The sequence below is a fragment of the Lathyrus oleraceus genome, chromosome 3 (assembly GCF_024323335.1).
Source record: "Lathyrus oleraceus cultivar Zhongwan6 chromosome 3, CAAS_Psat_ZW6_1.0, whole genome shotgun sequence".
NCBI lineage: Eukaryota > Viridiplantae > Streptophyta > Magnoliopsida > Fabales > Fabaceae > Lathyrus > Lathyrus oleraceus.
The window spans coordinates 526,473,223-526,485,631 of NC_066581.1; positions in this window are offsets into that span (position 1 = coordinate 526,473,223).

Here is a 12,409-nt window from a genome sequence, read left to right on the forward strand (position 1 = left end):
TGTTCTCTCTCTTTCTTTTTCCTCAAGGTTTTGTTCCAAGGAAACCTCAAAGTGTTTTGCTTCTCTTCCTTCTTTCTCCAGTAAATCTCCCAGTGTAAACTCCAAGTCCCACTCCCCCTACTGAAACTTCAGTATTTATAGACTAATTTCGTGGGTAATGGGCTTGGAATGAGGGAGACCCAAGTCCAAAATAATTTGTTATATTTTATTTATTTATTTATTTTAATTATTTAATTAATTAATTAATTAATTAATTAATTAATTAATTAATTAATTAAAAAAATTTTTCTTTTTTTTTTTTCGTTTTTTTTTTTTTTTTTTTTTTTTTTTTTTTTTAGGAAAAATGATGGGTAATTTTTGGGGTATGACAATATTGACAAGACTTGATTGGATCAACCAAGAATCAAGGGTTTGTTGCAAGTCACGAGCATGGAGTCTGGGTAAGAACCATCCCAAGGGAGTGAACTAAGTATAAAAACCTGTAGATCATGTTCTAAAAAGTTCTCTGAGTCTTAATTCCATCTATCAGATATTACAGGTTAAAATTACTGACTCATCCACCGATAATATTCTCAAGAGAAACTCGTCTGAGTGTAGTATCGCGTAACAACTATTATCAAGTCTACACTTGAACAGTTTCTGCAGTACGTCCTAAATAGGCCAAGATGGGTTAAATGTTCTAAGGTCCTCAGCTTCTCAGACCCAATTAGAGATAGTAATGCCTAACCATAAATACTTGTGTGACATTTCCAAATCCAAAGGAGTCTCCACTGAGCAGATGGATTTCAAGCCAACTTGTTAAGGACTACTCCACACAAGTCGAACATGACTATGCCATCCTCCTATCTTAATTGCACTCAAGTCCGGGTTATAACTTATCTCACCACTCAGAGATCACCAAGCACAACAAGCAGATTATATCACACATGCATATATACAAACATCACATATATACAAATATATTCACACAAAAAGTAGGCTAAACCCACTGGAGATTACTCCCCAGCAGAGTTGCCACTTAATTTCTATAACGGGAAATTCATGATCATCAAGCTATTGACAAGCTAGAGATCAAATAACAAGAGTCGCCATCGCGCTTTTATTGTTTCCAAGGGAAAACAGAAAAAGTCCGAACAAAACCCAAAAAGTAAGAAGTTTTCAAATAAAAACTAATAAAAGTCAAAGATCACATGTAAGGGGGTTGGTTAAACAGGGGGAAGGTGTTAGCACCCAAAGTGTCCTAGGTACTCCTAGGGAGCCCTTTTTGTGTGCATATGTATTTTGTACAAAGTGATGTTGACAAACAAATAGAATGGGGGGATGAAAAAAGAATTCATTAGTTATATTTTTGTGTTTGACAAGACCTTCGGTCTTGTGCCTACATACCAACATAAAAATGAGGGATCAAAACCTTGTAGTTCATGATACAAATTTCAAAGTGGATGCATTGATTTTAACAAAATTTAAGTTTGAAAGGCACAAAGGCCTAAAAATGGTTTGAATGAGTTAATTCTTTTTGGCTTTTTGAAAGTTTAGGTCAAGTATGGTTAAGTTTATTCACAAGTTTGATTTAAGAAAAGAAGTTTGAAAATGCAATGGCATAAGACCAAAGTTTCTATCTTTTTGCAAAAGTGGTCAAAGTTTAGAACAAAAGTAGTTCACACAAAGAAGATTTTTAAAAATGGAGGGAGAGATTTTGAAATTAAAGAAATGGGGAGAAGATGAAGAGACTATCCTATGTACAAAATTAAAATTTTAGAGTTGAAAAGATCTGACCAAGTGGGTAGCAATCCAAAAGACAAAAGTGTCAATAGAAACCCAGAATTCCCTTGGACTTTTAGAATCAAGCAACACACAAATGCACAATTATATTATCTTGAAGAGCAAGGCATCAAATAAATATGTCCACATCCAAGCATATCCCTTCCATGACATTCTTCAAAAATTTCCCATGTGACAGATGAATTCCATAAGTCACAGGTTCAAAATAACAGCTTTACAATGATCATGTTGCAGATGAATCTTAGAGAGGTCTTCAAAGATGTATCAGATGGATTTCCAATTGCAAGCACTTGGTTCTTTAACAAGTTGGCATTGGCCAAGTCCATTAGCATAGGAATGTTGCCTAAGTTCTAAGTCCATTTGTCCAAGATCAAGCCAATAATCCACTCAAAAGATTTTTAGGGTTTTTGTTATTATTATGTACATTAATGGTCAAAGACCACACAAACAAGCAAAGTACACAAACAAAAATATATCACACAATATAGTCCAAATGGACAAAGTGAAAATTACACAACATAAACAATTAGAATGATATGAACAATGGAAAATGAAATAAAGTGCTAAAAGTAAATTGCATTAAAGTAAAAGCTTGAAATTAAAAGTTAGTAGTTAGTAAGTTAGAAGTTAGTATTGTTTTGCTTTTGCTTTTCAGGACATTCTTTGGAGAACACTCAACCCACTTATCACAAGCATGGATCCTTGAACCAAAACATCTTCCAAAGGAAGGAAAGAAGGCCAAGTTTCCCACAATACCATGAAAGAGGGGAGACTTACAATCTCACTAACTAGAATGCTTGTGCCTTTTATGTCACAAATTTAGCGCTATGTTAAGTAATCGTAATTGGACTTATGTAGAAGTCACAACTATTTGAGGTCGGGCAATAGAATTTTGGTGTTAATGCATGTTAGAGACATAGTATAACAGACTATGCTCATGAAATCTACCACACACAAAAAGAATATGCAAAAGGTGTGGCCTAATCTCATCCATACTCATGTTAATTTTTCAATCAACTAACATTAGGACTTTGAGATGTCATAGGCCAAATGGAGTGAATGAATGAAGAAGGGGAATAAGATGAAGTGGGAAGGGGATGAATGAAATCACAAATTGGTCAAAGGAGGACTTTTACCAAATTAATATCATTCATTCATTTTGGGAGATGGAATGTACATTCCATCAATCCCATAAATCCAATGATATTAATTTGACAAAGTCAAATCAACCTTGACCAAGGCCCAACAACAACAAGCAAACTCAAACAAGTCAATACAAATGGTCAACAAAGAATAATTGGCGTTTATTCAATTAAAAATAATAAAATAGTGCATTTAAATCAAATATGGTTTGTCCAATTCCTAAAATCTCATCAAAACACCAAAGAAATGGCCATGATATTTATCATAGGTCAAATAAAGGCAAAGGACCTTGGAGAAAAAAATTCATAATTTTTGGACATTTAAAAATATTTTTAAACAATTAAAAACAAATGAAAAATTAATTAATTCATGAAAAATATTAATAATGATCCAAAAAATAATTTTAATTCAGAATATGAAAGAGAAAAATATTTGAAATTTTTTGGTGAAAGTCCCATATTTTTTGGATCAATATTGAATTTAATATGAATTATTGAAAATAATGCAATTAAAATGAAAATTCAAAAAATCAAAAATACGTGGACCATCTGATCTCCCTCATTAATTGAGGTGGCAGATTAGATGGTCCCTAACGCGCGTTCCACATGGTCTTGAGTCAACAGCACTGCACAGGTGGTAATTAAAACCAACGCTCAAGATTAAAATAAAAGGGATGTATCATATGGTTCAGATACTTGCCAACGCATCGCTGGATCCTGAGTTCTGGTCATCTTCTCCGGTGGACCTCACCGGGATGGTCCACCATCAACCGTCACCAAAATGAAAAACAAGGACATGATCTTAAAGAAAAAATGGCACTGAGCTCGAATCTGACCTCAATTCACTCTAACTCCAAATATATTGAGAGATACATGGAGTTGAACTTTGAGGTACATGAACTGAGTTGCTTCGATTTGACCTCAAAGAAACTCAATCTTCTTGCCTACATTGGTAGGACTTCAGACAACCAAAGAATCAATAGAATTGAGCAAGAATTTGAGAGAATCGAAGAGTTCAAAATTTCTGGAAAATACCTTCAATGGAGGTATGGGTTCAACTGATCTTGATCTTGCTTGTGCTTGATCTCACTCCACTTGCTTTCAGAAGAAGGATTAGATGGTTAAGAGGTTGTGGATTCCTGGAGATTTGAATTTCAAAATAGTGGAAATTCAACCTCAAATTCAAGAGAATTTTTCAGGCTTATCCTTTCCAAAGTGAGGGTTTGAGATGGGGGATCAAAGCTGGCGCGAATATGTGTTAATTTCTGAGCAATTGAAGCTCTATTTATAGCCAAAACAGTTGATAATTGCACACTTTAAATCACTTTCAAATTTTGGCAAATGGTGATGCAAGGGTGCATGGGCGCGCACAGGCCCATGAAATCATTACTTAAGGTCCACAAATGAATATTGAATGGTCTGAATTGAGCTTGGATTGCAAGGCAGGTGTGCATTGATGTTTGAAGTTTGATCTTTGCCAAATGATATCACCACGTTCATGCGATTTGTAGCCTATGCATTCTTTGTCCAAAATGAATGAATTTGAGCTCTTAGGAAATGTGAGATCAAGAGGAACAACTTTAATGTTCAACATTTTTTCATTTGGAGCTTGGAACTTGGAGAATTTTGAGGTGGAAGTTTAGAAACTTTTGACATATCAAATTTTTTCTAAGTGTCAAGCCATATGTCTTAATATTCCACCTTGATTAACTTTTTATAGGAGCTTCAAATGAGAAAAGTGTCTTCATAAAAAGTTGTAGCTCTCTCAAACACCATCAAAATTGTCACCAATTTCATGTCATTTGGATTTGAAATGATAGAGCTATGCATTTTTGAAGTTTGGAAAAATCACTTGATCAATGGTATAGGTCAAAAATGACCTATAATGTAACCTCATATCACATGCTCAAAAAAGTTGAATTAGCTCCCACTCCAAACATCAAATTTGAAGTAGACACATTGAATTTGATTTTGAAACTTGGAAATCTTTCATCTCATAAAAAATGAGCAAGTTATAGCCTTGGGAAGTTGACTTTCAAATTAGGGTTTAAACAAAATGACATATAATGTTTCAACATAGAAAATGATTTTCCAAGCAAAACTAGCTCTAGGTCTCAACATGAAAGTTGTTTGGAATGTCATTTAGAGTAATTTGTATCTTGGAATAATTTTCATATGGTGAAAATTGTAGGAGATAGGATCTAGGGAGACCCAGTTTTTATCAGATGAATTCATTTGGCCAACCACCATCAACCAACTTGCTAAATTCCAATTCTATTGACTTTCTTGGCTCATGGTAGATCATATATGTATAAGATGATGAATTTTGAAGTGTCCCTTGAGGAATTTGATCAATTGGTGAGATAGCTTATTGGAGAAGTTACTCAAGATACCCAGTCAAACTAGGGTTTCCAAGGCAAATCACCCTCAAACTCTTGAAGAAAACTTGATCAATATAACATGTAGAGATCATTGGGACTCATATATGATGTTCATAACCGTTCTTGAATCAATTCTTGGTTGTGCTCTTTGTTTATGAGGGTCTCAAACCCTAGATGTGATCTTAATGAATCAATGAGATCATGCTCTTCCTACAAAAGAGTTAGACAAATACAAAGACATATTTTTGGTATTTTGGTTAGTGAAATGATAAAATACAAGTATGATATAATCACAAATTGCTCGGTTATCTCTCCCAAAACAAACCCAATGAAAAGGGGTAAGGAGGATGCCAAGACATGATCCCAATGCTAATGCTTATAATGAAATTGCATGAGGGATCTTAGGGTCAAAATTGGGGTATTACAGGGAGGAGTTGCATGAGTTGGCGAAGACTGATTTTGCACAGCCAGAACAGACTCCATCATGGAAGTCAATCGGGCAATCTCATCCTTCAGCTCTCTGTTCTCTTGATCCAAATTCTCCATAAATCTAGGTCGATTGGCATGAGTGTTGTATCAGTGAGTCAACTTGGCTGAAGCACAAAAGAATAACCAATAATACATCTGGCAGAAGAAAACCTGCTATGCAAATGATGCATGAAATGCAACGTTTTTTATTGTTTTAATTTCAAGGAACATGTTGTTTCATTTGCAAACATATAATAATAATAACAATTTGATTGGTCATAAAAATCTCTTTTATTCATAAAATTTGGAAGGATTACACAGAGTATAATTTCAAAAATTAAGTAAAAATATAAGAGAAAAGGAAACTAATCATCCTAAGCATCCCTTAGCAACAGTGTCAGACGATCTGGCTGTAGGCGCATTCTTCCTTCAGATGCGTCGGATCTCAGAGTCAAAAGATGTCTTCATCTGAGCCTTCCCAAGGACAAGCTGATCAACAATCTTCGTCCAAGCACCATAAGGTTGAGGCATACCAGAGGAAGGTGGATTCTCTGGCTCTCTTTGTCTCTTGACTGCTCGGTCTTCAAAAAGTTCAATAAGCGCATCTTTGTCCTTTGACTCAAGCTGAAACTCCTCATGCTTTCAGCTCAAAGCATGGAACCGCTCTTCCCACATATCTCTCTCTTGCTTCATCTTGATGAGTGCGTCTTCCAACTTCTTTACATATTGGTTAAGGAGAGTTGCTGGCTCAGCCACAACCAAAGACATAGGTGTCTCACAAGCATACGACATCTTCAACTCCAAGGCTCTCTTCTTGATCGCGACTTTATGAGTCGAATGGGGTACTAACTGCAAGTGCACAGTTCTATCGCGTAGTTTTAAAAGATATCGATCCCACAGGGACTTATGAATCGATATACCGTTTTCTGAGGTTACTTCGTAAAGCTAAGGCGGATGATATTTTGATTGTTTCGGGGGAAAAGTTAAAACTAAAACAAGATCTAAACTAAATATCAATTAAGCGGATATCGGTATGTAGTTCGTCGTAATTAGGGAATCAGATCTTCGTTGGTTTCTTGGTTTTAAAATAAATCTTTTCAGTAGACACTATTGATTAAAAGCCTTTTCTCAAACTCTCGCTCTGTTGAATAGACTATGACTTTAGATTAACGTAGCTGTCACTTATTAGTTAAGTCCAAAATCACCTTTTGAAAACAATAGAATCTATAGAAACTCTTTTTAAGAAAATACTAATCGTTTAAACACCCTCGTCTCAAACTCTCGCTCTGTTGACTTAGATTATATAATTAAATTCAAATGCTTAACTCTCGTCCTCACATTTAACTGTTAAAAATACTTTTTGAAAAAGATTATAATTTAATTAACTCTAAAAATTGCTTTCGCCCTGATCTAGAATTAATGTTCAATTTACACTGTCCAGTTAAAAACTCAAACTTTCGTTCTATTGATTTTAACTTCTTTAGTCTTTTACTCTCGTACAAAAACCTTGGTATTAAACTTGTAAATTGAGACCATAAAAGGAGTGATTTTATTTTTTAGCGTAATTAAACCAACTTAGTTTTGATTCCTTCATTCCGCTTACTTTACATACCGATACCTAAATAAATTAGCCAGACATGCTAAACAGATCTAAACAATCATCAAGATTAAATAGAAACATCTCAGGCAAATAATGTAAATAAACAATAAAGCAGGGCATATATAAATTCAAACAATAATTAAAGAACCTGAGTAATTAATAGCAGTCTTGAACACTCCACCACAGACCGGTTGGATTTGTTCTTGAATTCTTCAATCGGACAGGAAAATAAAAGTGAAGGAAAAAAAACCTAGGGTCTAACGTAAGGTTAGATCCGGTAAAAGATACACAATAGTTTCCGGTGTAGAAACTATTGTGTGAAAAATTAATTAAATGCTGAAAGATTGACTGGAAAAGAAAATAGAAATTGCAAAGAGAAGTAAAAACTGTAAAAAATAATGCTGTAAAGTATGCTTGCACGGCTGGAAAAGAAAAAGCACGAAGAAGAGAGAGCTGCAGGGTTTGCTCCTTGGCTCTATTTATATTATCCCAATTTGTAACGGTTTTCAAAACTCCTTCCGTAAAAGTGGTCTTCACGTTTCCCAGGTCAAGCGTAACAATAGGCTTCAACGTGCCTCTGTTGCGCTTCTGAAGCCAAAAATATAGGAGAATGGTGTGACGTCCGTCACACCATGTGTTACGCTCGTAACACAAGGCAGCAGGGCGTGACGCTCGTCACACCATGTGTGGCGCTCGTCACAGGCTCAGCGCTAGTACTTTTGGGCTGGGCTTTGGTTTGGTGAAATTTGCTTCTCTTCATTTCTTTTTGCACCTCCTTTTCTTCCTTTTTCACTTGTGCTTCAAATAAGCTACCTGAGACAAATAAAAGGAAAAATACCAAGTAATATCGAATAAAATGAAATAAATTGAAGTGAATAATAATATAATTTAATTAAATCGAGTCCAAAAATGTGATATAGTTTCATGTTATCAAACTCCCCCATACTTAAATCTTTGCTTGTCCTCAAACAAGATAAAGTATAGAAATCGTTTTAAAAATTTGGCCAGATGAAATTTCAAAACACACATCAATTCGTACTAGGTTGCAGGTAAACCTTGTTTAGAAATAACCTGAGTCTAATCTTGACATCAAGAACTACCGTTATAACATCTGATAACCTTACCTCATGCAAATCAGTTTGAGTCATGCTATTATAACCAGCCTAGCTCTTTTACTCTTATTTCACTCGTTTTCATTCTAGCGAAATCACATTAAGCCCTTTATCGTTTTGCGCACATAGTGGAGTGACCGGTTAGTGATTCTGATCCCCTTTTTAGCTTGAAGCTCTGGTACATAAGTCAGATAACTTTATTATTTAGTCCATTGCAAATTGCGGGGGATCGGACCGTAGTCCGCCCTACCAAGTTCAGCACCAGATACCTGTTGAACCAACTCATAATGGATCTTTCGTATTATGCTCTCATATGATATGCAGCCTTTAGATTAACTGATCTGGTAAGGATCATCTAACTTAATTAGTGCATTTCCATATATATATATATATATATATATATATATATATATATATATATATATATATATATATATATATATATATATATATATATATATATATATATATATATATATATATATATATATATATATATATATATATATATATATATATTATTTTGGGAATCATTCACTTATATTCATCGGCCCTCCACGTAGTTTGCTATTAAGATGGTGCTGACTTCTTGTATAAACTACTCGGGGTTACTATAAAGTTAAAAGTCCAGGGACTTGTATAACAGGTACCTTTCTGATCTAACATGTTGAGGTTTGTTTAGAGCGTTGGTATGGTAATAATTTTGTCTTGATTTCACTCAAGTTTGATAAAATAAACAACCTTTATATTTACTGAGTGTGTTGAATTTTTGTTGTGGCTCATGAAAATTTGAGGGAATAGATAATAGAAATTTTCTCACACTAGGGACTTAATTTAGAATTTTTTTTTTATGTAAATTCATAAGAAAAGGTAGTAACAATGAAAAGGGAAAGATAACATACTTGAAAAGGGAGGATTTAAGGAACAAGGTTTCCCCCCCCCCCCCCCCCCACACACTTAAATGAAACATTGTCCCCAATGTTTCAAAGAAAACAAAAGAAATACAAAAAGAAAAAGAAACTAAAGTCAATGTTGCCTTCCGCCGCGTGTTCTTGGACCTGGTGATCTTTGACGTACTTCCAAATCATCAAACCTGCTGAGCAACTCAGCGAACTGCTGATCGGTTATTGCATTCCTCGCTTCCTGTTGTTGTTGCATCTGGCGCATCATCTACATCACTTCGAGGTTCTGCGCTTGCATACCATCGATAGCATCCATGATGTCGTCGTTGGTTGCTGGCCTTCTTCGTCGACGACATTGTGAGGATGGACCAGCTGCATTATCGGAAGGGTTGAGCGGGACTGATTGTTGTGCAGGAACCTGATCACCCTGCTCCATTTCGGCAAACTCGTCTGAAGGCGGGTTTGCTTGTGTAGGCTCGGTGGCTTCGGGAGCATTCAGATCATAGATGTGACGGTTGGGATTGGTGACATCTGTTAGGGCAATGTTGGGTAGAACAACGCTTGGGACTTCCTGGTTGTTCACCATAAGGTAATACCCTCCGCCTACCCTGTTTTTGATTAGGCGGCTGGACCGACAGTAGCTTATATCCATCAATAGGGGTGGGAGAGATTGTAAACTCTGAAGTCGATCCCCAAGATTTAAGCCAAGTTCTATGGTGGTGATTAATCCACCAATTACAAAAGGTTGACGGCCTCTAGCACATAGGGTGCGGATATGATGAAATAGAAAGGAGGCAGCGTTTACCTGTGTATCTGCTGCAAAGACGCAGTGGAGGAAAAATAATTCCTTGGCGTTGACTTTGCTGTTGTTCGGTCGACCAAAAATAGTGTTTTGCAGGATGCGGATGAAGTACCGTATGGTTGGATTATGTATATGTGAAGCAAGTAATACATCCCAGTTGTTGGTTTCCACACCGGAAATTTTTCTAAAGAGGTCGAAGGCGTTTATATGCCACTGGGAGTTCGGAGGTATCCTAGGGTGGACTTGACCTTCTACAGGGAATTGTAGCATGGTGCTCAATTGGTTTTGGGATAGGGAGTACTCGGTGTTGAACATGCGGAAGGTTGCGGTACCGGTTAAGTACTCGTCTTCACCGGTGGGAGTGTTGTACGAATAGGAACTTAAAAATTCTAAGGTTAGGGATGGGTAGGTAGGTTGATTATGAGTGCAAAGAAAGGTTAAATCAGCAAGGCAGAGCATCCATTCTATACCTTGAAGTAATCCTAATTCTTGTAAACAATGTAAATCAGGATACCTGGTGGATTGGACGCCTCGCTGTTGGAAACGCTCAAACTGCTCCCTTTGATAAATTTCATCTTCGGATCGAAAGATGATATTTCTGAAATCTTGGTTTCCCGCGATACCGATAAGTGGTTTGAAAAAGATAATAAGGAGAGAAGGGAAATGAAATTGATTTTATAGAATGGTTTGTGGTGTATGAAGAAAGGTATGGTGGGTATTTATAGGAAAAAATTTGGGAGTTGGAAAGGGAGTGGTTGAAAAGTAAATAAATGTGGGTAAATGTGAATAAATGGGGAAGGTAAAAAGGTGGGATGGTGTAACGGTCGTGTCCCAACGGTTAGTAACGTTCACATAGTCAGAAGGTGTCACGCTCGTGACAGGGCTGTTACGGGCGTCACAGGCACTTGGTGTGACGACCGTAATGGATTGTGTGACGCTCGTCACACAGTCATTCTTGTAACGTACTTTGTTTTTATCATTATATATTATTGTTATTATTTTGTTATGCATATGTTTATTTTATTTTGCTATTGTGATACTTTTAAATTGCCTTGCATGTTATTCTACTTTCATAATATATATATCTTTAATAAGTCATGTAGGTGGCAACAGTAGAGAGCATTATTGATAGATATTTGCATAAGTCATAATAAAGTAAAATAAATCAATAGCTTCATAAAATAATCATAATGTAACATTGGAAGACAAAAGTAAACATGCGAAAGAAAAATAAATACTAAAATAATTTGAAACAAAATTAATGAATAACCTAAACTAAAACTAAGAAAAACAACTTCTATCCATCTGCATGATCTCTGGCCGGAGGAGAAAAGGAGTTAACACGGTTTAGCAACTCGTGGAACTGATTTGTCATACTGTTCATGTATCCCAGAAATTCTTGTCCCATGTTAGCTAACTCTTCTCTGAGGGCGTCCTGTTCTGACATCAAAGCCTGAATGGTGGTGTTATAATTAGCTCCGGGCACATGATGTCTAAGATCGGGTATTGCCGATTCTTCGGTTGGGACAGGTTGATGAGGAGGATCAATATCATAATAGCCAGATGGTGTCTGAGGGTTAGATTCAGCATAAGGTATCTGGTCGTCACAAATCTCATAGTCCTGGATGGATTCAGTAGATCTAGCAGGAGAGGGTGTTGCGTTCAGATTGTAGAGCCAGTTATTACGGTTATGAACACTAGTCCTTGGACTGGGCAAGGTAAATAGGCAAAGAGCTTGGTTGTTAATTATAAGCTCAAACTCTTCAGACCCTAGGTTTGTTATAAACATAGTGTTGAAGAGGAAGGGTATACTCATAGTCGCAATGCCACAGAAAGGGCTTAAGTCAAGCATAGGTTGACGTAATCCGATAGCATTACCAATCATGGTTATCAAGCCGCCTATTTGAATTGGTGCTCCTTCATCTTGGATAAGGCGGTCAAAATTTGCCAACATAAAAGTGGCACCGTTTACTGGACGGTTCTGGGAAGCACAAAATATGATGAAGAGTTCATCACGTGAAACTAAGGTACTGTTTGACTTCTTCCCAAATAAGGTGTGGGTCAGGATCTTATGGAAATAACGAAAGGTCGGGTTATGTATGTTTCCAGAAAGAAACTCACGTTCCTCAGGATCGTCATTTCCAGTCAAGCTTCCCCAAAAGTGTTCAAGTTCTCTGTATTCAAAAAGTTCTTCTTGGCTTACTGTGAATGTACCAAGGG